This window comes from Dryobates pubescens, chromosome Z, assembly GCF_014839835.1.
Source record: "Dryobates pubescens isolate bDryPub1 chromosome Z, bDryPub1.pri, whole genome shotgun sequence".
NCBI classification, from domain to species: Eukaryota; Metazoa; Chordata; class Aves; order Piciformes; family Picidae; genus Dryobates; species Dryobates pubescens.
In genome coordinates this window covers 111,939,121-111,961,615 of record NC_071657.1, presented here as the reverse complement: position 1 = coordinate 111,961,615, position 22,495 = coordinate 111,939,121, and positions in this window count along the sequence as shown.

The window sequence follows — 22,495 nt, the reverse complement described above, 5'->3', positions numbered from 1 at the left end:
TGGTTGTTAGTGCCCCACCTGGCACACAATGTTGGATTTTTTTTGGTATTGCATTCTCCCCAAACTTTCTGCTAGAAAGTTTCATTTCTGCTGTACCAAGACATAGTTCCAGTTTGCACTCCAGGAGCTCAAGATGTCTAAAAGCTAAGCAATTTTCTATTTAACTTGCAGACAATGAAGCCTTTTACTAGGCCTATTCTTTTTCCTATAAATCTTTCTACTAAAGGAGGGGAAGTCACTTGTCATTATCTAAACCATCTACAGCTACTTATGAGTAAAACCAGAGCAGGTGCAGTAGAGTTTTGGATTTCCTCCTATAGGCCTGCAGCCATACATTTTTTTACAGAAGACAGACAGGAAATTTATAGCCATGCAATTATTGAATAAGTTGTGATGAGTCCTGAGGAAATGCCTATGTAAAGGAATCCCTGAAGAAAGACAATCCCATCTAGTTTTCATGTTAGTCTTCTGCATTGATAACCAAAGCAGATATAGCTACAGTAACTTCCTGCCTATTAATTTACTTGGGAGTGCTTTCCTTTTCCCACCTTCAGTGGAGAACCTCAAAGATGCATTAAATCACTCTATACTAACTCATCTGCCTGACAAAGTAAATTCAATTTCTACAGACTCTTTCCCATCAAACATGTTTAGTCCAATTGTAGATAACTGAAATAGCTATGGTCAGATGGCATAATGAACATACTTCATTCTATTGTTCTCAAACTGGGGCAGTCAAAGCTGGTAGGGACTATGACTTAATGAGACAACAAATTATTAAAAATGAGGCAATCATATGAAGAAAAGCACAGATACAGTGTATGTTTCTGCTTTAGTCACTGTGCTGGTCACTTTGTCAGTTCAAACTTTTTCCAAAAATGTGACTGGCTAACTGTGCCAAGAGGTCAGCTATCACCGCTGCTCCTGCTGCTGGTATCTAAGCAGAGTTAGCTGCTGTATGACTCTATGTCCCTACCTGACCTCATGTGTCTTGCAGATCATTGAGTCATGCACAAGTGCTGGAGGAATTAGAGCCAGGACATAACTGCACAGATGGGTAGTGAATCTTGTCAATTATTTTTAATGGGCAGTTTTGGCCTTATTTTTTAACAATGCAGAACACAAAATGGGAGAATGCAATTTATTTTTTTGTTTAATAAATTTGCCTAAATGTGTACCTGAGGGAAATAGCAGTCAGGATTTTTCCTTTCACCATTTTATAAATTAAAAAAAAAAAAAAAAAAAAGGAACAAAACAATGTTGTTGTTTTTTTTTTTAATAAATAATTTCTGGCTTAAATATTCATCTTTTAAGAAAAGCAGAAAATGAAAAATTAACAATGTAATCAAAACATATTTCTGATAGTTTCATTACATTTTCACTGGTACTGAAAAGGTTGGAGATTATTATTTTGTTATCCCATTCTGTGAAAGGGGCATTTGATTTGTTTATCTTTTTTTTTAAAGTCCAAATCATATAGTTTGGGGACAATATCTTCTGCCTCAGCATAGTGTTCCCCATCGACTTTAAAAGCCTGTCAAGCATCTTTCTGTAGTTCTGATTTATTGAAGCTGTGCCAAAGGTGGACAGCCCAACTCTGTACTTACTTGGCCAATTCAAAGGGAGTGTTTATGGGCAGACACTGTGGCCTAGAGGATGTTATCGCTTTCCCACCCCCTGCCAGGAAGGAATCTGACACTTCTCACTTTGCTAATGTTTTCTTCTCCCTCGCCCCTGGCTGTGGCTAAGTGATTGTTTATGGCAGATACTTTAAATCATTATCACCTCCTGGGCCTTTGAGTACTGCTACATAATCTGCTTTGGCATCAAGGAAACTGTTCTATCAGTGCAAAACAAGGTCAAATGTTTATCTGGTGAGATGACAGTTAAGTGTCTTTTCTAATATTTAAAAACAAACAGCAGTACCTCTGCTTTGTTGCAATGAGCAGTGGGTAGCTAAAGCCAAGCAGTATTTCTGATGCTCCTCAATGCAGGAGGAAGGACTCCTTGGATAGCTATTTGCTATTTGGTTTTAAAACGTCAGATGTTTCCAGGGAACTTGGGGAATGCTCGAATTTGTGAATAAGTTTCATAAAATGTGACTGTCTGTGGTACTGCCTTGACACTTTAACTCTGGTTTGCAGTGTAGTAGTGACATCATAACAATAAGGTGAGCTTTGCTCTTGTGACTGTCCAGCAGTGACTCAGGGCACAGTCAGCAAGCAGCTGTGCAGAGAAGGTGCTGGGGGCACTACGAAGGCCATGACCTCTCTGCCCAGCTTGGGAAAGCAAAGCTTTTTGTTGCTCCCAGGGGAAAGATAGGGGTTCGAGGGCTGAGATTACTGATTAGTACGGAAAACAACCTCTCCCTGAATCACCAGTGACTACAACCATGGCCCTCCCAATCCCCTGGGAAGAAACACTCTTCAGGATTGTCTTCCACAAACACTCTTTGGTTCTTGTCACCTTGGCTGTGCCTCTTATCCCTTTAGTTCTCATCCTCAAGGTAGCAATGTTAAGCTTTTTTTATGAAGAGGTTGAAAGACATTCAGCAGTCTTAATCAACTGCCATAGCAATCCCCACAGCTCACCAAGGATTTCTAATAGTTGTCAAGCAGTTTGTTGGCAGAAGGGGGTTCAAAGAAAGCAGCTGAACAACTAGCAGTATCAGCGAACTGGTAATAATTGCAGAGCTCCTCCTACACATTGAGGTGAGTGATATATTTTGGAGAACTACTATTTGAAGAAGAGTTTGAAAACAAAAGTCTCACCTACTGAAATTGCTTTAGTGGGTGTTGAACATGTGCTGATTGGAAATTTGCCCACACTTCCAAGGCTTAGAAGTTTTAGATTACTTATTCCTAAGTAAATGAGAAAAGCACTATAAAATGATAATGGATAAAACCCTAAAATGAGAGTTTGCTTTAGACTCCACAAGGAATTTCATATTTGGACTGGAAGTCTCATAATTTGTTTGGTAAGAAGCAAGTGTTATTGTAGTAGTCAACATAAAGGGCTGAATCCTGGCCCAAATTAACTTCCTTAGGGTTTTGTCACTGACCACAGCTATTTAGAGCCTTTTTCCAAAGTGGCTTCAGAGAGAAGAGGGGAACAGAGGACAGTTTAGGAATGAAATAAGCAGGTTTCATGGATATTCATGTTCTTCAAAGGGAAGCTTGCTGTCCAAAAACATTAACATCACTAGAAATGTAATGGGTTTACATTTCTGGTTAACCATGCAACACAGCCATTGCCTCATTTCACTATTCAAGATACTGCAGGTTTCGTGCATGAAATTACTTTGACATCCAAACTAATCCAAAACATGGCAGCAGGAGTACACACAACTAAATAAAGAAATTCTGGTTGTGGCTTTGAAAAACTCCTACTGTTGTACTGCATTGAAAATGTCCAGAGTTGTCAGCACAGTCAGCTCAAGGCTGACTCACAGCATGTGTGTCTAGGAAATGTTTTAAGCAGCTAAAAGAGATGAAGTTACAATCCTCTTCAAGCTAGAGACACAGTAGTTGTTTTGTCCTTTCTATTATATTACCTCCTTCACAGTAATTGCCTGACAACAACAGAACAGCAGCATTTTTGTTGACTTTACCCCTGCTAGCATGGATTAAAGGAAAATTTTTCTGCGCAGAGAAGCAGTTAAAATGTGGCATTGTTTTCTAGCTTAGGCTATCAAGGACCAGACATGGACTATAATTAAATAGTGAAGTTTACATTTCAAACATTCAGAGAGTGAGTCTGTCCCTTTCCTTATTCTCTTGGCTTTTCATTTAATAACCTGTCCATATTGAATATGTTACCTTCACACTCATGTCTTTCATTCCAAGTATTTGTGGTCCCATAACTATATCTCCAACATCTAACCTAGCAAGTTAAGCTTGAAAGGATATTTAATCACCTAGGTCTAAAGATTGTGAATCTGACAGCACCAATCACATTTTCCCTCATTCTCTCTGCTTTGCCCAAACTGCCTAAGCAATATTCTGAATATTCATTTCTCATGGCTTATATATAAACTATTTCTTGCCTCACTGTAGTTTCTGACACAGTTACACTTCAGTCTTCCCATTGTCCTATTTTTGTTTATATTTTTTTCATTCTACTTAATGTGATCACTGTCTACTCAATCTTGCCTTCTCTTTGTACTTACAAATGCCTCAAAATCCAGTATAGTTTGTTCCTTTTTTCTCTTCCTTTGCTTACCTCCCCCTTTAAATGACTAAGATATAAATGACTCCCTTAGAGTGGATTAATGTTTGCCCTTTTCCCCCTAAACAATTTCAGATCAGATCATCGGTATGAATTTTTGGGGGTTTTTTATGTCCTCTTTGACATTTATTGACAGTTCAGACATCAATGCTTCTGAAGAAATAGAAGTACTAATTCTTCTTGGTATCTCTTTTGCTAGCTTTTCTGCACAACTGTTGGTAGCTTTGCTTCTCCATGTTCACATTCTTGAAGTAATTTTAGTTAGACCTCTCCATATTTCCCATGCTTCCAGTCTTCTAATAATTCCTATAATCTCCTCCTATACTGTAAAATTTCTTTCTTCAAACATCTGTTGTTCTGCCATTAATCATCCCCACACCTGTGTTATCTCTTGTATTCAGTAATCTAGCCCTTAGCTTGTCAGCTTTTTATGAAGTTATAGCTATGAACAGTTGTCTATGACTTGTTTCCTGTGTCTCCTCGGGGATCAAAATATCTTTTGGTGGGTCAGTTACTGTATTATTTTTTTTCCAATTTGTTTTTAATTTCAGTGTCTGAACAACAACAAAATGCTTAAACAATGACCCCAAAGCTTTTATTTTTATTTTCCCTCTTAAGCTTTCACTCCTCTTGTGTTTTTCCCCACTGTTATCAGAAAGTACATGCAAAAAGCTGATTCCAGACTGAGGAGAGGAGAGAAGAGATGATGTTACAACATTGTCTTTTGCTGCATAGCCCAGTTAACTAGGATTTTAATCAGACTGAGTCAAGTACTGCATAACTGAAAAAGAACAAGAGATTTAGAACTTTATTTCTTACTGCCAGCACTAGTTTGAGACTATTTTTCTGTGAACTCTTCAGACTATGACTCCTTAATTACAGAACCACAGAATGGTAGGGGTTGGGACAGACTTACAGAGATCATCTAGTCCAAGTCCCCTCCTACAGAAGCTTCACCTAGACCAGATTGTGCAGGAACATGCCCAAGTGGGTTTTGAAATCTTCTATAGAAGGAGTTGGTATCTCCTGTGTAACCTAGTCTCTCTTCAAAATACTTGAGTGCCCCAAATAGCAAGACATTAGGATCTTGCTGTCAAAACTATTAGGGTACAGAATTCTTTCTCTCCCTCAATTCAACCACCTTTATAGATCAGATAGAGAGGATTTTTAGTCTAAACTATATTCGGAATTGCCCTGACAACTGAGCTACAGGGAACCACTTGTTCTAGAGCTGTGAAAATTAATAGTTAGCACATAAGGATTATGATCTTACTAATTTTTATTTTTTTTTTTTGCTAAATTTGGCCGTATATTAAACGTGACTAAAAGTTGTTATATGCAGTGAATTGTTTTTTGATTCTATCTACGCTGACTAGAGCTTCATTGCTGAGATGCAATCTTACTTTGGTGGTATTTTTATATGTAGTAGTTTACACTGATCTTTGTGAATTTAAAAGAACCAGGGGAGGGATATTGAGTGGAGTGACTGGAATTTTTGTCCAGTTGCTGGAACTTGCATATTATTTTTTTTTTTACAGTTTATTTTAGTTTATTTTCTTACCCAACTTGAGTAACGTTATTTAGTTGAAATAACTGTAGAGGGACAGAAATAAAAAAAAACTAAAAAAACCCAAAAACAAACAAACAAAAAAAAGAGATAGGGAAAAAGGATCTTGATTTGTGGATTATGAACACAGATTAGTTAGCCAAAAGAAGCAATTACGGATTCAAATTTTGCTTCCAGCATGACAAAGTATGCACAAAGCCTGAAGCTCTTTCATTAGCAAGAAGGATTTAGGAAAACGTGTTCTCATTGAAACTTGTTCTCTATTATGGCCAATATTTGAGACTTTTAATTTTCCTAAGGATGGAATTCTGCTGTATTTACTTTATTTAAAATATTAATTGCTAAGAGTAGGAGGAAAGCGTAAATTTTCAATATTACCTTCTAGCTTGATGAGCATTTATTTTCCACTGACTGTAGTCACAGATACTTCTTGAAAGACTTAATACACACTGCAACGTAAAGGAACATCAGCTATACATCTCTGAAGAACACTGTTCATATTGTCCTAGATCATAACCCAAAATAAATTGTTGATTTCACCAGCTCTTATTTATTTGTAGCATGAAACCCTCCACATGCTTTGACACAAAGAATTCCTTGTAATGGGAAAGCTGTGGCTTTTGAAGGGTGTAGCAGGTTTAGCATATAACTGAACACAAGAAGACTGCTATTATTTAAGGACTGAACTAACTTGCATGCATGTAGAAAGAATAATTTAAATGTGTTTTCCACCATCAGCTACCTTCATGGTTTTGTAATTTTTTTCATTCTCTTTTAATTCTGTGATCATCTCTAAGGAAGTGTTTCTTACTTCCAAACACTATTGTGGAAACAGTTTTGTTAGAGCATCTATGAGTTCATTGTCTAGACCTTTGCATCATTAACTAATAAACACAGCTGACACAGTTTTAGCCGATTATCTCAAATTAAACCTTCCTTTTTCAGCAAACAAACCTGACCTGGAAGACAATAGCACATTGGTCTACTGAGTGGGCTGTAATTATTTTCTGAAATGAATGTTAAATAAATAAGATGTTGAAAAAGATTGTTTTGGCTTTTGTGCATGTGAAACTTGATCCTGCCCTGAACTCTTGCATGCTAATTAACTCCTTGCTTTTGGAAGTCAACACACAATTACATCTTCTATGTCAGTGCTCACATTTTGAGGAGGAAGTGTTCAATTAGCATTGTCAAATTAAAATGTAGACATTCACTATATTGAAGGAATCTTTAGTTGACTTAGAGTCAAGTGGTGTCAAAGGCACAGCAGGAAATTCCCGATAGCCAATCTGGACTTTCTCAACATTCAGCTCTACATCCCGTAACCATCAGATTCTGAAGGAAAGCAATTTAGGTAGCAAGCCAATCACATCTGTAACTTTGGTCAACCCATCTATGGCATGCATCCACAGATGGGATGAAGATTGCTTATGCATTCTGGGTCCTGGACCTAGTATTTGATTATTTTCTTATCAGATGTGCTAAACTCCATTAGGAAACTGTTGTTGTTTTGGAGTCAAGAGATTAATCACTTATCTTTAAAGTGATCAACAGATGTTTCATTTTATAAAGCCTTCTGGCTTTTTTTTTTTTTTTTTTTTTTATTTTTACTGCAAATAGTCACGGCTGCATTAAGTAACAGACATTTATTGCTGTGGTCAGCTGATGAAATGGCTGAAATTTTGGATTAGTATTCAAATGAAAGATAGAGACACATGAAATGTTTTTAAGCAAACTCAGAAAGATGTGCTGAATATGAGCCCACATATCACTTCTGGAAAAGACAGTACTGGAGCTATGTGTGATTGTCATCCTGCTTTTCCACCCCACAAGAGTTGCTCTGTACCATGGTTACATGCAATGTTTATAAAGTTGGAAGCTTCAGCTGACATTTTGGAGCAATTCTGTTATGATGGGAGAATGCACAAATTACATTCCTCACTTGTAGGTAAAGGAATTTGGTTCCCATTTGATTCCCTTTGTGGACAAACTTGATGGAACATAAAGTTTAGATTATAATGCACAGGAAAGACTATGCCACTGCTAAATAGAATCTATAACCATTTTACTTATAAATTACAAGAGGTTAAGTGCAGCATTGAAAGATGAAATAAAGACTTAATTTGAATCTTCAAGAGAAACCAAATGAAATGTTTTGTTGTTGGTTTTTTTTTTTTCTGAAAGTCGTCTTTTTCAGACCTTTTCTCTTTTCTCTGTGATTCTTCCTTCCCAAGAACAAACATTTAGAACTGAAGACAGGAATTTCTATTTTTCACTCCCTAATGATGAAAGTGAGTAAAAGCTGTTGACTTCAGTGTCAGATGGAACCTGTATGAAGGCAGCCAAGATAAAGAAATAATTCAAAGGTAGTGTCTTGCTCAGTTGTATTAAGAAGGGCTCAAGAATTAGAATGTGAAAGTGTTTTTTCATACTGATTTTTACAGTGTGTTTGTGTAAAGGTTGACAGACATTTTTCTGACTGTAGTAATGAGCTGGAGATCTCTACACGTAAAACAACTAATCTGTCATTGATGCAAAAGATCACTTCTTGCAATTTACAACAAGTAGAACTGATCTTTTTTGTATCATGGACAAGAGTCCAGAGAGTACAATTGCCACTAAAGCTGACTGAATGCATTGTCTGTACTGTTTATTGAACAGAAATGTAAATTAGCATGGACCCTTTATGATCCAGTCTGGATCTTCTACCAGAGAAGGGGAAGTATTTTTTCCTGAAAACTCCTGTACAATCCAAAATATTTTTAGGTCACTTAAGAGGTTTAGCCTGTCTATTCCCAATTATGAAGAAAAGTTAAGACATGGAGGCTAAGGAGACAATATTAGAAGACTAATATTTCTAGAGGAGATTAACAGATCTGACATTCTTGGCTCTGTTGGGTGATTTAATTATCAAGAAACTAACATTGCCCTGAAGATTAGCCTGAAAATACATGCAAAAAAGAAATCCTGTAGGTATTGCAATTTCCATTGCTAGTTATGAAGTCATACTGTGACTTTTTGTTGTTATAAATTCTGATATTGAATTATTATGGTTGTGTTATTTTTTTTTAATTAAGGCTTCAGTATTCCAGACCATATGATATTCTACTCAAGCAACAAGATAAAGCAAAAAGCAAACCCAACCAACACAAAACCAACAAACCAAACAAAACCCAAAAACCCACACCAAACCAAAACAGCAAAACAAAAATGCAACAAAAACCTATCCACAGCTGGCTGTCTTTGCCATGCCCCAGTTAAAAACACCTTTTATTTCACCGACAATTTCATACGCCATGAAATTAATTTCCTCTCACAGATTCTTGGTGCCAATCTTAAGAATATAACTAGATCTGTACCTTGTTCACATGAGTAGCCCAAAGTAGTGAAATACTGAATTCAGAGACTTATTGTACTTTACAGTGGCACAAGACATGAGCTGTGTCCTTCAGCACTTTTGAAACGTTTGGAAAACAGTTTAAAACAGTAGTTTTAAATTCTAGCTTTTCCAGCACGTGAGCACACGCAATCTACTGGTGAGTTACCTCTGTATTTATTCCATAATTAGCCTGCTTGTAGAATGCCTGCAATATGATTGCTAAAATTAACTCAGATGAAGTCTGGTTTCAAAAAGCTTTCTGACTCTGATTGCTGCTTCAGAAAAGCTAGCAATCAAGAACAAGTCAGGCGATATTTCTACTGATCCCTTAGGAAGAGCCTGTTACGATAGTTCTTGATAGAGACTGCAGTGATGCATACAAAGAGAAAATTCTTCTGCTATTACGTGAATTTAGCATTTTGTCATATTGGCTTTTATAAAAGATGGTTTCAATGTGACAAGTTATAGTTCTGATTTATATTTTCATAGGCAATTAGATCTGAGATTTGGAAGGGAAAACCTCTTCAAGTTAGATTCACAAAGGGCTGAACCTGCCCTTGTCATGTAGCAAATTTTCAATAGAATTCAGTTTCATAAACATGTCACCTCATTGTCACTCCTGGACTGAGTCTTCCTAACAGAGGATTTGGAGGTGTGGCATAACTCTTAAATGAGGCACCTTATGAAGTTTTGCTTCAAATAGTAGGGAGTGAACCTGAAAAATAATATTGCTAAATGAATAAGATTCTATAACATTTCATATTTACATGATAAAATGGGGGGGGTAGGACAAAAAAAAAAAAAAAAAAAAAGACCATTCTCCCAAATAAAAATGTGTTAGATCCGTTATGATCTCTGATTCAGTTTAATAGCAGGACTGTACACACCTGTAAAACAGGTTTTTAAAAGAAAAGCCTCCAACACCACCTTGTAAGAACAAACAAGAGGCTCCATTATGTTGGAGATACAGATAACAGCTGAGTTAAGAATGTTTTGGTGGAGTTTTTGTTTGTTTGTTTTTTTGTTGGTTGTTTTGGTTGTGTTTTTTTTTTTTACCGTAGTCACAGGCAATGTAAAACCAGTTTGAGTTTGTTTCTTGTGTCAAATTCATATAGGATAAAACCCTTGTCAATTTTTCCTTATATGAAAGTGTAAATTATTTAAATTACTCTTCTTATGAGTTTACACTTATTTTATAGTTCATATTGCTCTTGAATTTGATTCATTAAACATCTACATTAAACATCTACAAATGAAGGACTCTTTATCTCAACTGCATGGCTTGTTGAGCCTCCTCTTCTCCAGGCTAAACAACTCCAGCTCCCTCAGCCTCTCCTCATAGGGCTTGTGCTCCAAACCCCTCACCAGCCTTGTTGCCCTTCTCTGGAATGGAGTAGCCCTTTGGTTTTCTGCTTCTGAACACTAGTTTCTCATAAGCAAATGTTCGCCTCTGAGAGATCCAGGAAGATGTGAATGTAACAAGACTGAAATACAAAAGGGAAACAGAAGAATTCTGCCATATTCTTCATTCTCAGTTCTTTTGACTCTTTAGCAAAGATCTATGCATCCAAAAGCAGCCAAATTGCCCATTTGGCCTTGATTTCTGCCTTCTTCCTTGGAGAAAATATATAACAATAAACACAAAGGCAGTTTAGGAAGAACAAAAAGCAGACGAAATAGGAAGTTGCTGTCATGCTTTCTACTCTGCAAAAATGTGGCTTTATAGTATCTGAAGGTCTCATTGTTGAGATGAGATCTTTATTGTGGCTCTCCTGCCTTTAGGACACCAAAAGCGAGGAAAGTAATTCTTCCCTTCTACTCCTCTCCAGTGAGATTCCACTGGGCATACTGTGTCCAGTTCTGGAGCCCCTATGATGGGAAGGATCTGGTCAGGGACTTCTTAGGGTGACAGGTAGTGATAGGACTAGGGGAATGGGAAAAAAAGTAGACATGAGTAGATTCAGATTGGATGTTAAGAGGAAGTTCTCCCCCATGAGGGTGGTGAGACACTGCAACTGGTTGCCCAGGGAGGTCATAGAAACCTATCCCTGGAGTTTAAGGCCAGGCTGGATGTGGCTCTGAGCAACCTGATCTAGTGTGAGGGGTCCTTGCTCATGGCAGGGGAATTGGAACTAGATGATCCATGAGGTTTCTTCCAACACTAGCAATTCTATGATTCTGTGAAAAGTTATGAAGGATGGGTATTCACCTGTCACAATGTCCCTTCCTCAGTGATTTTTTCTGTAGAGAAGTGTGAGATTCCCAAGCCAGCTTGAACGGGCTTCTTTTTTTTTTTTTTTTTCTTTTTTTTTTTTCCCCCTCTCCCTCTGCATTTATGAAACATAACCACAATGGTGAAGATACAGTCTTTTTCTGTCTGTTCTTTATGACATTTGTCTTGTGATTCATAAGACACGATTCTCACTTTCCAACCTGCCCCTCTTCCTGAAGGCTTCCTGCTCAGCGTTGATTGATAAGTGAATGCATTTTGCAGATATGCTTTATTGCTTTTTTCCTCCTTTCCTGCCTTATTTCTGAAAAGAAGCAGTGAGGGGGAAGAAATGGCCTGTAAATGAGGCACAACAGCAGAGATTTACTGAATTTTGAGAGCAGACTGAAGGGGCCTCCATGTAAAAAGAGTGTAATTAGCATTACATCACATGACTGAACAGCTCCTGCTCCACCACCACCATATTTTTCACCCACCTCAGAGCCAGGGGCAAGACCCTCACCAGGCAAGATACCACACAGAGGAGTTCAGCCCCAGTAAGAAGGCCCAGCCAGCACCCGTGGGTGATATTGGAGGGTCCATCAAGTTTCTTCCTACCTAACCGGGGGGCCACCAGGCCCCCCGGCCTTTGTTGTCACCACCACCATCACCCAGTGTGCACCATGGGCACTCACCAGTGATGAGAGGAGGATCCCTCAGCCCATAATGGGCTCAGCTTGGGGCTTCTGCCTTTGCTGGTGGGGCTTAAAAAGGGGAGTGGGCAGGGGGGGCAAAGTGGCCACACCTGGGGTGGGAGGAGACTCCAACAGAGCCCAGGTGTTTTGGGTTTTGAGGGGAAAAAGGGGTGGGTGAGGGACTTTCAGGGTGTTAGGTAATGATAGGACTAGGGGGAATGGAAAAAAAAAAAAAAAAAGTAGAAATGGGTAGAATCAGATTGATAGTCCTGCGACAAAACAGGGAAAGTGCCTTGGAAGTAGCACTTATTCTCTCCACTGATAGCCTTGTTTTGTTTTAAACTTTGGCACAGGGAGACTTTCCATCTCATCCAGAAAAGGTGAAAAAGGCACAGACTAGATGGATTTGTGCACACAGAAAGCTAGTTCTCTTCCTCCTTTGGGTTACTCTCCAGATCTTGTCTGTTTCAGTACCTTTTGCTATTGCAAAAGCCTGGTAGTGGTGCCGTCTTCCATATGGAATTCAGTCTGCCTTGCTTGCCAGCCATTGTATTTGACTTTTTAATTGCTTGCCTATTTGTTTTATACTCATTTTTCTGGGATTTTCACTCAGACATAAGTGTTTATAGACTTCTGATTTTTTTTTTTTTCTGTTAAAATTGCTTTTAATCAATATAAGCTCCTGGGAAGTCATCAATCCAGAGACCAATATTTACATTTCCTTATGTAAAAAAGAAAAGCAAAAGAGGAACATATGAATTTGTTCCCACTTCTCAAATAGGACCAATTTCCTTTGCTCTCTGTACTAATGCTTCTCAGACCAAAGCCAATATAGGAAGGTGTTATCAGTATTGCATCTGTTATGTTGACCTCTATAACATCAGTAAATATGGACACAGATGTGCTATGTTATATTCTACTGAACAAAGTATAGAGATTAATCTAGTTACTCTTTTCAGAGTAGCTATACTTTCATGATGCTGGGAAAATGCTGAGCATAAGCAGTAGCCTGTGTATGCCACTCCATGATCCTTTAAACCAAAAGTTCACAACTACAGTCCCATGTGCCATTTTCACATTTCATCTCCATACTTGCACTGTGCTTTAGGCGATACTGTCCATGGGCAGTTACTCCAACAGCTATTAAGTAGCTAGCACTGATTTGCTGGTAGCAGTATTTTGTTCTTGCTCTTTTCACAATACTTGCCATGGGAATTTACAAGCATAGGAGCATAAATATTGGATGTCTATTTTCATCCCAGTATAATGAAAATATTGTAGTGTAAGGTAGAGGGAGGGTATATTGTGGACAGTCATTGCTCAAAGGAACGAAGTGATGGTATGTGGATGGAAAACCGGAGGTTGCACAACCCAGTGCTGAGAGCTTGACCTGTTCCTGAAAGGGTTTCAAAGTCCTAGCAACTGCAAATTAAACCTATAATCCTGTCCCTAAATCTTTTCATGCCTCAGATTGATACTCTTCCAATACATTCTTAGTAATCTCTCTAATACTCCATGAGAGACAGGTTTCCTATTGATCACTGCTACCTGTTTCATCAGGCTTCAAGAATTTGATCTCCAAAACAGCACATCTGCCATGACATTATCATGGGGATTACCAGGGCTTTCATACTGATCTGACTGAGGATGAAAAGGCCTTTGCAGTGCCATCTTCCTGCACGAAGGGCCTAAGTTTCCAGTAATTTTCTTGCATCTTGAATATGCAATAGCCACTGTGATGACAGATAGTGAAAGTCTTAGAGATCTGATATGAAAGAGAGAGTGAAAGGAGAGCTGTATGGTAAAAACAAAGTACTAGGTGTCAGGATGCATGAGGTTTTGGCCCGGATTTGCCCTGGACTATGCACTGAAATAAACCACTTAGTCTGTTTCTCTCTCACACTGAATGACAACTTGTAAAACTCTTAATGACAGCTTGTAAAATAAATGTACTACCTACCCACATCTTGAAGCTGTTGAACTGTTAAGCTGGTTTCATAGAGGGATATTTTGGGTGGACCATACAAGCTGCTGAAATGTCATTGCAGATATGGCAAGAGTATTCTTCTGCCTTTAACTAAACTAAACCAAACCAGAATACAGAATTAATTTCGAATCATCTTCAATCATTTAGCTAAAAAGATTTCAGATAGTTGCAAGCTTTAGACAAACAATAGATATGTTGTAATCAATGATTGTTTAAATGGATTGGTTTGACTCTGGGTAAGGCTTTATGCTTTTTAAAATTCTTATTATTTATTTTTTACAGATATCTGAATTTAAACTATTGAAAGTCTAAATTTAACTTAGCAAAAGTCTTGCTATTTGTATTGTCCACAGGAAAGGCTATTCCCCTCCAAAAGTTCATTCTGAGTATTTAGATTACGTGTTCCTTTTAAACTGACTTTCAGAAGAGTCATCACTGACTATGCAAGGACTAGAGAGTAATTAAACATATGATGCCAGATTTCAATGCCAGAATTAGTCTTTTATGGTTAGTGAGGAGAAATAAGCACTTCAGGGAGAAAAATACACATTTCTCACATCAACCATCCATAAAGAAAATTTATACCACTGATGTTAAGTAAACCTCTCCACTGATGAAGCCTGAATACCATTTTTTCCCCTGTCCTCTCCTGTCCCCACTATGAAACAGACATAGTGATTATCCTTAGCATCTCTTACTCCAAAGTGACAAAACTTTTGTGGAACAAGCTTCTTAGATTCAGGATTTGATTTTAAACTAGGACTGCCAAACCAAAATAGGCGAGCACTCAGAGCGATCTGCCTGATTCAGAAGAGGAACATGAGACTCAGTTCTTCTCCTGCCAGATGAGAACTTTATCCTCCATGCTGCTGGCGGCTCTTCTCTGGAACTCTTTTTTCCTGCTGGCTTTCCACTCTCCTTTGCCTCCCCTCCTGCATCTCTGCTTTGCAAGGTTTGGCTTGCGTTCTTTTTGCATCAGAATAGAAACACATTTTAAAATCTAAAATGTGTGGAAAAAGCACTTTGTTTTCAAGCCAGCCTACTTGAAAGATTCCTTAGCAGGTCAGTATAATCAGTTTTGCTTAAGTGGTCAAAAGCCCCTGTTTTAAGAGAGTTAAAAAAACCCACATTGTTGCAAGCATTAAATGGAAAAAAAAAATAGAAAAGAAAAGAAATCAAAAGAGGTTTAGGAAATGGAAATTAAGCTAGTCTTAAAAAAAAAAAAAAAAGACAAATACTTCACTAAGTTTTATGTTTCTATGTGTTCTAATTGTATTTTAGCAGAGATGTATTGTTGCATTCTTTTTGCTGTAGATACTGCTTTGTGGTAAGCAAAATTGGATCCTTCTTTTTTCCAATATTTTCATCAGGCTACATAAAATTATTCCAATGCTTTCTGAGTTTGTCCAACAAAAAGTATACTCACACCTTCCGATTTATCTTCTTTCAAAATAGGAAAAAAAATGAAAAAAACCCAAAACCCTCAGTTTGTTGTTTTGTTACTTTTGTTTTATTTTGTTTTGTTTTCTCCTTAATTTCTACCCATGTTTAGTATTCTTTTTTATATTCTCTTTAAAACAGTAACACTGTCTTTCGTTATGATCTGGGAGATTGTTATAGAAATAAAAGTAGCTTCTACAAGGAAGATTATGCTGATCAGGGGTTACACAAGTTTTTTTATGAGGTTCTAGTTGCAAACAGAAAAAAACATTCCAGCACAGTTCTGATTTGAAGAACCTTGATTAGCAAAGATTGCCTCTGTTTATGATGAACCTTTTCTCTTTTTGCTTGGTTCTTAATCTTTAGTTTATTCTTAATCTTTAGTTTATTCTTAATCTTTAGTCTTGCTGCTCGCTGGTTATTCCATGACTCCTTTTTCACCTTTTCTTTCTCAGCTTTCTGGGCCTCCAGAATCAAGATCCTTCCAGAGCCCATGTTAGAGCTGGATAAATGAATCACTTGTTCATTCTAGCCACTGCCCTCTCTACAGCCGTTTAAAGAGTGACATTACTGCAAAGTGAAACTGAAACTCTTACATCAGGTTCCCTGCTTACCAGGCTGTACAACCAGAGGACAGCCCAAGTGGACTTCAGTCAAGAGAACTCTGCACTACAGCCTGTGCTAAGTATGTTGTGTTATTGCCTGCACAAAGTGCAGCAGCAAGTGCAGGATTTTTCTGATTTCTCTTTCTGATTCTCCTCTAGGTGCTAATCATGTACCCAGTCTTGTACAATGCTTTAGAACACATTGTTCTCTCCCAGAAAGTCATTACATACATATTGGACATACAACGTAATACTAGACCTCAGAAGAGCTATCTCTAAGTGATTTCCTTTTTCTTGCTAGTAAAAAAGGCCAAACCCCCACTGCATTGACCAAATCAAAAGCAGAGCTGGCTGCTCAGGAATTTGTTGTGACAGAGATGGTGACATGCTTAGAACACAGGGGTCATTAAACGCTCTAGTGTGCTCTGACAAGGATACACAAAGGCTTCACATTTAGTGTTAGTTACTAAGGGCAGTGTCCGTTTATATTAGAATCTTGCCATGGTTTTTAGATACATCCTGTGATTATCCATGTGCCTCAAATTTCTTAATTTCTCACTTCCTCATTATTGTCAACTACATTTTAAAGCTGGATTAAATGTTTTTTGTGCAAAACACTGAATAAAGGAAAATGTGTGATGGTTTTCATCAGGAGGAGACCTTCTCCATCCTCTTCTGGAGGACAGGTTTAATTGAAACGTGTCATGACTTCAAGAGGTGAGTGTTTGCTGTCTCGATTTAACCCCCTTCATATGCCTCTTTGTGGTTTCAACATCCTCTAAAGTTTCTGTTTAAAAGATTATGTAGAGTATGAGAGATCTGAGAGAAGATATGGTATTTCACCATCTACACTACTTTGCACAGAATTCCTCTGGAATTAATTAATTAGCACCTCTATTTAAATTCAAGGATTCACAAGACAAGTGATATCTTTTGAAAAAAAGCTGTAGAACAAGATTACAGTAAAAAACTGCAAAATCACCCACAGGAGAAAAATAATTTCTGCTTTTGAAATGGCAAAGCAAAGACACAAATTTTGATTGATTTGCCATAGATGAAACATAGACAAAAAGTTCTTTATTGCAGACTTCATCATTTGAACCACATTTTTCAGGCTAGCACCTAGGAATGAAATCTTTCTCTCATTATACAGGATAAAAATCTAATCATCAATTGCCAGCTTTAAAATTAAGTTTTCACAACGGGTCTTCTTAATACATTTATTTGAGCTAAAGAAAACCCCTGTCAACAGGTGACAGCAGGAAGGACTTTTCTGGCTGAAGGCAATTCATTTAAAAATGTTTTAGCTATAAACACATAACCAATATTGTGCTTAACATTGGTCTTGTTGCAAGCAGTGAAATGGAGTGGTGTTGGCAGTTAACTTGTGTGGATGTCTATAGCATATATGCCCACCTGAGTCTCCATTAGTTGTCAATGGAAAGAGGTCATTAGGGTATGATAATTTAGCCTATACATAAACTAGCTTTATAAATAAATAAATATACAGGATGAGTAGGATGAGATGAGTTGTTCCTCAGGAACATGTATATTCTCCATCATCTTTCAAGTGACTTTGTGGTGGCCTTCATGTCCTGCATCTGTCCTGATGAAGTCTTTTCTCACTATCCAATTTGGAATTTTCCAATTCCAATTGTACTTTCATTTCATCATTGTAATCCAGCTCCAAAGCTTCTCTGACAAACAAATCCCAAAGCAGCTTAGCATATGTACATATGACATATTGTTAACATAGTACTCTGAAATATATTGCAAAAATTCAGATTTTTATGGTATTTTGAGATTCTTGTGTGAAAACACAAACTGTGCAATCCAGCAGCAGATGTTCTTTAAGCAGCCATGTATCACATGTGCTCTTTGCTCTTTATTTTGGAGCATATTTCTAGACCAGTTCAGTTATCTCCAAGACAGCATGAGTCTTCTATTGTCTCATCAGTCTAAGAATATGGTAAAATTCTTACCTTTTGGAGAAGATACTTGAGCAGTTCCATGTGTGTTAAAGGATATCCATCTGGCATCCCTGAAGAGAACTCAGTGTGATAAATATTGCTACAAATTAGCAGTTTGAAACCTTCACTCCAAAAGAAGGTTTTAATTGACTGCATTTACTGAACAGTCTTGGGATGTGTTTTAAAACTACTGCCTGCAGACAGATGAAGGTAAACAGACACTTTGGCACTGCGCACATGCATTTACATCTGTGGACATGTCTCTTCTGATCCTTTTTCTTGTCCAAAGTACAAATTTTATTTTCTTGTTCCAAACAGAATATACAGCAAGTTAGTCATTGCTAGTAAAACTTTTGGGTGCCTTAATTCTTCAAAATAAAATGTCAATAGATGTTTTGGGTTTTTGTTTGTTTGTTTTCAACACATGACTCAGGGTAAAGTGCTATTGCCAAGGTTTTTCCATCATTAAACTTTCACTCATTGGAGCTACAATATGTTTGCCTGGGAGCTGAAACAATAAAGAACATGCATTCCAAAGTAAGCAAAGATCTCATATGATTTTAGTGCTGACTTATCTTTCATTAAAATGATGCCCCAAACAGCAATAGAGGCACATACTTACAGATGGGTATTTAGCTGGTAAATTCCTGGAGATTCTCCTTTTGTCAGCAACCAATGTTAGGTGTAAAATGAACAGCAATAGAGAAACAGGCATGTTTGAAGTAGCAGCAGAAGAAAATAAAGGGCAGATGAATCTACTTCTAGGTGGCTAGACAGATGGAAGTTAATTCCGACAATTTCAAAAGCAAATTAAATTGTAACACACAAATATAAGGAAACTTTAACAGCCTGAACGACAAAAGATGGTGAGGTAACCTTGTAAAGAAATTAAAACTTTAATTAACAACTGCACAGCTTTGCCACTTTAAGTGAAGTAAAACTCCAGATGGACCATCATCAAGTTAAAAAAGCACATTTGTAGTGCTGTTTTCTGGAAGACAGAAAGAATATTACTTCACAGAAGGATGCTGGCTCAGTATCTCAGATATTCAGCTGATGCAAATTGTTATTGTGATAGCTATTTGGGTTTCAGATAATTGTGGACTAGACTCTCAACTGAAGTTTCTATTTGTAAAAATTTCAGATGTACCAGTTAATGCCTTCTGTGTTGAAAAAAATTTTCTTTTCCACTCTTCCTTCATATTTCTGATTTGTCCTGTAAAGTTCCCAACCTCTTTTTGCAGCCATTAATGCCTTCTGCTGAAATAATTAAATTAGAACAAATATTTTTCAGGAAGACATAATGAAAACAAGGAATGTATCACCTGAGTTCATTTGCAAGGTTCCACTCAAAATGGTGTTTCAGTTACTCATTTGGGGAATCTACAGTTACACTCATGTTTGTCTTTTATTCTCTGAAATCTGCAGTTGATCTTCACTCTAGTATTTGAGGTTTTTTGTAAAGCCCTTGACTGGACTCAGTGCTGTATTCTGTGAAATTTAGTGTTAATGTAGTATGTTGATACATATGTATGGTCAGCTTCACTTTTGAGCTTACATTGGAAAATATATAATTTCAATAGACAGTTAGAAAATACATTATAAAACTTATATATGAGACATAGTGACGAGTTTAGGAATGATAGGATGACTCCCCCATATATTATGCAAAATCTTAAGAAAGGGGATGAAAGTAAGTTCTTATTTCAGATATTTTCTATATTATCTTTGGAAACTGCATATTTGTTTCTCTTTCTTTTTATTTGAGTATAATGAGTAATAGTTTCATTATCAATAGAAAGTGATTTTCTCAGCTCCTTCTAGGGCACCTAGCAGGTTTAGAACATGGTTGGACTTGTAGTGCAGATACAGATCTACAACATTAGACTTATTTTTTCCTAACATACCACTCCTGGGAGGTCTGCTGTGCTAAAATCCTCTGACCAGTTCATTGGGAATTCAGAGCTACAAAATGTTGATATCCTAAATGTAATCTACTGGAATTTATAATGTATATATTAGCCAAGATTAACTTTAGCAAGTTGTATCATTGATTGATTTAATTTTTTTCTTCTTAACACCTTACCACAAACCTCAGTTTTATTAACTTCCCATGGAATTTCTCAGTTGTTTTCATTCAACAAATTAAAAAATGAAAATTAAAATGTGAACAAGAATATTTAAAATCAACTCCACTGAAATATTTTACATTAAAACTTCCCCCTTCTGCAGACAAACACTGCATTAACCCAGCTGCTACTTTTGGCCTAAACTGAGATCAGCTCCAGACAAGAAACCCCTCGATTAACTTTACTCTTTCACATAACTACTTCTTGGTTCTAACTCACTACTGACTAATCAGCCCTCTGGCAGAATCTAGTGTATAAAAAGCATCAAAGTAACTTAAAGTCACTTTTGTTCTCCCCTCATTTATATGAGAGGTCACAAAATGCACAATCCAACTCATTGTCCTTTATGCCATTTCATAACCACCCCTCACCCAGTTTTCCTGTCACTAATGGCAGTAAAAGGGTCCTAACTAACTTGGGAAAAATATGGCTTTAAATGTTAGATGGTTTCCTGAACACAGTTTAGATAGTACAGACACTCAACTTTTGTGGTTCCTGGGCTATTTGCCTAGCCACCAAGAAAAGTACAAAAACTTCATTCACATTTGTCTTTTTAGTAGCAGAAAGGGATATTATATAACTTTGAAATGTTGATAACGATTCCATTTCAGTGATTGGCCAGTTAATGGAAACATTCTTAGAAGAATGATGTCTCTTTGCAACAATCATGGCTGAAGAGACCCCCAGGGCTTGGAGTCCTCTTATGTACTGCTGAAAGGATAATACTTAAAAAAGACAATAAGCTATTCATCCATTGCTATTTATGCTGTACACTTTGGATAACATTCACCCAGTAGTGGAAATTCAGAATCACAGAATGTTAGGAGTTGAAAAGGACCTACAGAGTTCATTGAGTACAACCCCCCTGACAAAGAAGGATCACCTAGGCCAGGCTGCACAGTAATGCATCTGAAAGTCTTCAGAGAAGGAGACTCCACAACCTCTCTGGGCAGCCTGTTCAGGTGCTCTGTCATCTTCACCATAAAGAGGTGTCTCTTTGTGTTGAGGTGGAACCTCCTGTGTTCTAGCTAGCTAGGACAAGGAGCAACGGATAAAACTTAAGCACAGGAGGTTCCACCTCAGCATGTGGAGGAACTTCATTGTAAGGGTCACAGAGTACTGGAACAGGCTCCCCAGAGAGGAGCCAGACCTGTGTACAGAAAAAAATTAAATAAGTCCATCACTAAATAATAATAATTTTAAAAAATATTAGCAGTAGATGATTGAGTGCCCTCAAGAAGTACAAAACAAACAAACAAACAAACAAAAGTACTGCAGTATAAATATTGTAAAAACTATAAGGAAATAAATATGATCCTGCATTTATGAGATGTGCAATCATGTCCATGCATTTCTGTATTTCCCTGACATCCTTCTTGGCATAAATGAACAGTATTCTTGTAGACACTGGCATACCTACCAGAATGCTGGGCCAGAAAGCCTTCACATATGGGGAATGATGACGAACAGAAATCCTGCAGAAGAGGAAAGTTTTCTGGCATTAATTAGCTGAAGTTACTAAATAAGATTGCTTTAGGCATTTGGTATGGACCAAGTAAATTCTTTCAAAGGGAAACTCTCTTCCTTTGGCTTTGCTCCTGGTATAAAATAGATTTTATATAGATGGTAGATTCACCTCAAGCAATGCTTCCAGGACATGCTCTAATGAAGACTAGAATTAGCTGAGCAAGAGCACAATATTGGAATGCTCATATCCATATTCTGAATGTGATATAAAATCATCTTTCTTCTCAAATTATTTCTTAGTTTTTACTTATTGTTTTGGAGACAGAGAGTTTGCATTTCATGAAATGGTTGTTCAGTTAAAATTCATAAGCTGTACAACAATAATGCCTGAAATTGAAGTACTAAGATGTGCAGTACAACTAAAGCCATGAGGTCATTAAATAGTAATGATTAAAAGTAAAAAAAAAAATAAAAAAAAATAAATAAAAAAAGTAGTATATACTATGTCAGTTTATACTTATAAATGAATTTTTCAACCATTTACTGTGAGTAGATGAAGAAATAAAACTCTCTTAGGCAGATTCATAACTTTATCTACAAAGCTTTTATGCTGACCTTTCCAGAAGAAACCACCAAAAGATACTGGAGATGATGAATTTCATTGTGAATGCTGAAATAGTGAGACTTATCTGTAGGATTCAAGATAACAGTATCCTTTTGGAATGATAATTCCTACTAACAATAAAAATCACCAACCTGCTAGTCCACCTTCTGTATCTAATATTGTACAAATGCATTGTTAATCATTACACTCAATACT